The sequence below is a fragment of the Panthera tigris genome, chromosome C2, assembly GCF_018350195.1.
Source record: "Panthera tigris isolate Pti1 chromosome C2, P.tigris_Pti1_mat1.1, whole genome shotgun sequence".
Lineage (NCBI taxonomy): Eukaryota > Metazoa > Chordata > Mammalia > Carnivora > Felidae > Panthera > Panthera tigris.
Window position 1 is genome coordinate 113722003 of NC_056668.1, and position 6040 is coordinate 113728042.

Sequence of the window (6040 nt, forward strand, 5' to 3'; positions counted from 1 at the left end):
TTCTAGAAATGTAAGGCTTGAATTAATCATCATTGATGCCACCTTGAAGCTAGGCAGCCCCCTCACCCCCAACCCCCTGGGTCCTGGTAACCTTCTTTCTTTTGCCAGGGCCTTTGGTCCCTAGAATTTCCCATCATGGCATTTGAATAACACTAGTCAACACAACCTTGACATCCTAGACTTTTCAGACTAGCAACTGGAATTGCCAGTCTACACTATCTGAGAGAATAGATGCTAGTAAAGGGTACTGTGCACCACACCTCAGTTTCCTTCCACAATTTTCTTTCCAATAAAAATTAGAAGGATTTTTAATTTCCAAGTTTTTTGAGAAAGCAAGATTAATGCAACAAAAATTGGAACATCTAGTTAATAAATTTAACAACAAGCCAAAGTAATTTTGTTATGTGAATTTCCTGTTTATTATAGGCTAGCTAACAATGTTTCAAATGGTAGAATTTCTACTGGTCTTCCAACTTCTTCAGTTGTCTGATGGCTGACTTGACTGTGACCGCAGAAGTGGTTTTGTATGTCCAGGGACCACTGCCTATCGTTTTCATGCACAAACTGCAATGCCAGATACCCACAGCTTGTCTTTTCCTACTGGTTTTGCCACAGAAAGGGCAAGCGTGCTTGGCCTGCTGGCTTACTTCAGTCTTCTTCACCATTTCCTGAGGGAGGCACCATAACGGATCCCATAATTACTGACCTTCTTGGTATGTTTAGCCATGTCGCCACAAACTAGGTCTGAGCCCAGACAGTCCTTTCACAATTTTTGAGAAGTTGTGGCACATGAGTAACTGTGAGGGAGAGGGCTGAGGTCGTTTATTTCCTGTGTGGAGAAGAGGAAACGCTGATAGTCACTTTTCTGGAATGCTCTGGCCATTGAGACTTCAACACTTGGAGGATGACTAACTCATTTATTGTTCAGCTATTAATTGTGCCTTCAGACCTGCAAGCAGGAAGTGGAACACCTAATCTGGAGAAAAGTGGGGGGAGGGAGGCAGAAATTTGCCCCCAGGAAGGGATGGGAGTCACCAACAGACTGCTCTAGGCACTAGAAAAAAATGTTGTGAGATTCTGGCAGTTGTTCTTGTGACACCCAAGCTTGATGGTTTGTTGCTTGCTCTCTGTTGAGCAGTGAAGCCCTTAAGCCAAAAAGGCTCAAGACCTCTTTTTCAGAGATCATAAAGAGCGGGGGAGTTGAGACTGCGTCCCATTTTGGATCCAGTCCTGTAAAAAGACCTCAGAAGTGAAAGCAGATGGCAGCTCTGGGAGGGACATAAAGACAGTAGAGATCTTTGCAGAAAGAATACAAGGATGCAAACATCCTTCAGTGGCAGTCTTGGACTTCACCCTCTGGGAGGTTTGACTGCTGGAGATTAAGCAGCAGGAAGTCCAGGGGTTCCTCTCTGTGATGAGACAATAAGCACAGGAGTAGGAGATATTTTCCAGGTGACTGATCACCTGCTGGGGTGTGCACAATACTTAGGCGAAGCGTACTACTGTTTCTCAGCCTGCTAAACGTCTTTGCCTTGCAATGGATGAAGAATCATCAATTCAGTGGAATGCAACCAGTCAGTGTGTTTGAATGCCCACAATGTGTCCACCAATATGCCAAGTGCTGTTCTGATGAACAACAACAATAAAAATCTGACTTACTTTCTCTCCTCGATGGTATTACAACCTCTTACTTGAGACAAGAGACAATGGAAATCGTGCACAGAGAGTATAAGAATTAACTGCTCCTTAGCAGAAGAACTAGAATAGGCTCTTCTGCTTCACGGAAAGGAGATCACTCTCATTTATTTATTCATCTAGCACATCAGGGAGAATATGAGGGGCCGACACATTCATATTCAGGTGTTAACAATTTAGCTCCCCACCTTTGCTTGCCTACATTAATTGAAACAGCTCCTGAAATGTGATTTCCAAAAGGAGAAAGAAATGACGGAAAATATTAGTGGGCATTGCATGTAACAAGAATTACAGCCATTTTATGAAAGTTTTATAATGTATGTGTAGATAATGGGTAATAATGCAACATGTTTAATTTACTTATAGATCTCCAAAAGGGATGCTTGGGTGGCTCAGTCGGTTGAGCATTTGACTTCAGGTCAGGTCATGATCTTACAGTTGGAGAATTTGAGCCCCACATCGTGCTTACTGCTGTCAGCTCTGAGCCCGCTTTAGATCCTCCGTCTCCCTCTCTCTGCCTGCTTGTGCTGTCTCAGAAATAAATAAACATTAAAAATAATAATAAGGGTCAAAAACATTTTAAGAGCCAATGCTAATCTGATCTAATATGCTCTTGCCTAAAACCCTCAGGAGCCTCCCATGACTCTCATACCTTAAACCCATCCCTCTCTAATTTGCCTTCCTGCCAAATCAAGTCAATCATCCTCTTGCTTTCTTCTCTGCTCCCTTCACCTGCTTCCCTCTTCCACATCTCTAGGACTTAGTTCAGTGGTCCCTCCTTCCAAGAAGTCTTGTTGTACCAGAAAAGTGTTTCACAGTCAAGGTATGTTTGTAAAAATCTAGATAATACAAAGTTAAATAGACTTCTGAATGGCATAACTTTTTAGGGCTTGTAATTGGCAAATGCACTTGTAATTATCGAAGGAAAGTTAAGAAATGTAGTGTCCAGTGTTTCCAAAACTTCACCATGCACAGCACTCTTCTGTTTTGCCACATCCTGAAGGACTAGGTTACCCAGAACATCCTTGGGAAACTTGGAGCTTGTTCATTTCCCAAGTGTTTGTGAAGGAATCTGTGTTAGCAGGGAGAAGGGGAGGGGTCATTTGAGGGAAAGAAAGGGTAACAAGTGAAAGTTGAAGATGGGATGAAGCGTGGTTTGGGGGAGCTGGATCATGCAGAGGGGCGTGAGTTGGGATCAGGACTGGGAACCAGTTCAGCCTCCACTGTCCTGAGGGATGGGAGATAGCTGGCCTGCAGGAAGGCAGTAGCTAATCTTAGGTGGAATGGTAAACTCTAGTCCTTCATACTTGGGGTCATTTCAACATGTGTGCTCTAAAAGGGGCCCGTGTCCTGGTTGAGATGAGACTATAAAAGGTCCAGATGGCCTGGAGACTAGATGACATGGGGCCCACTCTCAGACTTCTCTGTCTCAGAAAGCTAATAAGAGTTGTCATCCAAGCTTAACAGGAGACAGATTTTACAGAGCAATTGCCATGTGTTGGGCACTAGTCTAAGGGCTTTGCGTTACTACTTGTTTAATCTTCAGAGCAACCTGCTAAGGTAGGTATTGTAATTATTGTCCCTACTTTAAAGGTGAGGAAACCAAAACAACTAGTAAGTGTTGTTCTAGTTATCTATCAAGGTATCATAAGGCACGTTAGAGCTTTGTATTTGGAATAGCAACCGTTTAATTATACATATCATGATTTTGTAGGTGAGGAATCAACTGGGTGATTCTTCTGTCCCAGGTGGTGTTGACTGGGGTTATTTGCTCTTATTCAGCTGAAGACTGCATTGCATTGGTCTGTAGGGCCCATGAAGGCTTCACTCACCTGCCAGGTGCTTTGATGGGAAGGGCTGTAAGACTGGGCTCAATGGGGCCCTCACCTCCCCTTTAGTTTTAGGGTTCTTCTTGTGGTCTCTGTAGCAGTGTAGTCAGATTTTTCATGGTGGCTTAAGGATCCAAGAGACAAGAAAGTGGAAGCTGCCAGTTTCTTAAGGCCTGGGCCAGAAACTGGGACAGGTCTCCTTTTATTGTATCCCCTTGGTCAGAATTGTCAGAGTCATCTCAGATTCAGTGGAAGGGGCACAGACCTCATCTCTCCAGGAAAGATGGCCACAAAGTCTTTGATACTTTAAATTGTCACAATGGTCGAGGAAGGATTTGAACCCAGGAAGTCTGTCTCCAGAGACTGTGCTCTTAACTACCACAGTGTAAAATCTCGGTAACCCAAACTGGCATCTACTCTTATATTATCACAAGGAAGGCTGCCTGTGTGGATTTAGTATCAGATTAAGGGCTTTCTTAGTTATAGGCTGAATAATCTGGGTAATTCCCTCTATTCATATGAGTAGACACAGCCCGAGTTAAGATTTGGGCTTGGGGATCTTGCAGGTGCCATTAACAAGTAAAAGTCAGTATTTCTAGCTGTTTTCACAACCGGAAAGAGCAAATGCACGCATGTGCTGCCTTATGATTCCAATGGGTGTTGTGTGGCCCTCTCTGTACAAAAGGACACAGCTTGACCTCTCAGAGAAGCATGAGCCCTGGCTGATAAATCTGTCCAAGAGAGCTGCCCAAATATCGACTGGTTTTAGCATTGTTTCATGTCACTATGGTTATAGGTAGAAAATTAACTTTCAACAGGAACTCAGCCTCCACCCACTCTCCATAAAGTATAACATCACTAACTGAGGGTTCTCATCCTCTTTTTAAAATGAAATCTACTCATGGGCTGCAAGAGAGACCAAGTTTAGAAATCCACGTTAAGGTTTTTACAAGGCAGGGAAATTTTAACACATTTGTTCTTTTATATTTACACCTCTGACTTTGTAAGATTATACATTATTCTCTTGGTCTGTACCTTTGGGTAGGTATTTCCCCAATTATTTTTGATACTATTTTTCCCTGGTCATATTTGCTTTAAAAAATTCACATACAGATTAGAAAGGAAGAACAAAAGCAGAAAGAAGACAATTGAAATTTGGAAAATAGTATTGAAAACAACTGGGTAAAAGCATTTATCATATCAATGAGCTAAAATCATGTCAATTTTAGCTTTCATTCATTTATTCTTTTAGCATATTTATTGAGCCCTTATGTATCAGGCACTGAACTAGGCACTGGAGAAATGTTAAATAGAGCTGATAAGGAAAGGATGATAAATACTGATAATGTTAACAATAGAAAACATGCCTAGTACTTATTACATGCCAAGCAATATATTTCTCATAGCAACTGTATAAAGTAGGTTCTATTATTTTTTATTTTTTAAAAGCTTATTTATTTATTTTGAGAGAGAGAAAGAGCATATGCAAGCAGGGGAAGGGCAGAGAGAGAGAGAGAGAGAGAGAGAGAGAGAGAGAGAGAATCCCAAGGGGGCTTTGCATTGAATGCCTCAATGCAGGGCTTGATTTCATGACCATGAGATCACGACCTGAGCCGAAATCAAAAGTCCAGCTCTTACTGGACAGAGCCACTCAGGTGCCTGTAAAGTAGGTTCTATTATTAATGTGCATTTTACTGATGAGAAAACTGAGAGACAGAGAGTAACTTGCCCAAGACCTTATAATTAGTAGCAAGAGCTAGGATTTGATTCCATGCAGCCTGTGCTAAAACAAACAAAAGTCTGTGCTCTTAGCCCCACATGCTATGCTGCTTCTTGTTAATCACATAGTCTCAGAAACATAATAGCCAGCTGTGACCTGTGCCATGGCATAGAGGAAGCCATGAAAGCGTATATAGTGGCAGGGGGATTCAGGTGAGGCAGGAAAGGCTCCTCTGAGAAGGTAAAAATGCTTCTTTGAAACCGTTGTCAGGAATAAATCTCAATAAGGTTATGTAGTCAATATTTCTTGTACACTTGTTACATGCTATGTATGACTTTAATGCTTTTCATCTTTAACTCATTTTATCTCTACCACGTCCCTCTGAGGTGGTTACAGTAACTGCCTCTTTCTTATACCAGAGGAAACAGGCTCAGAGGGGTCTGGGGCTTGCTGAAACCCAAACAGCTAGAAAGCATCACGTCAGCCCTTGAACCCAAAACTACACACTGCTTGTCTTAATGAAAGGAAAAGGTAGTGCTGGAGGGCTCATGCTGTCCCACTGCCTGAAGATGCTCACATTGATTGACTTTAAGGACTGATTCCAAACTATAAAAGGATGAGCAAAGAGAGCAAAAAGTATGGTTAAGACCACATTCTGAGGCAGCGAAAACATTAAAACCAAGTTTTAAAGACAGAACTTAAAGTGCTGATCATATCAATGAGCTTTGAACTTTGAAAGGTCAGTTTTAACTTTCACACGTTTATTTTTTGGCATATTTATTAAGCCCTTATGTAT

General features: G+C 42.0%; 1 pseudogene; it reads right to left on the reverse strand.

The window, feature by feature from the left end:
• Window positions 1-425: 425 nt before the first annotated feature.
• On the reverse strand, window positions 426-727 carry LOC102965613 (annotated as a pseudogene).
• Window positions 728-6040: the final 5313 nt, after the last annotated feature.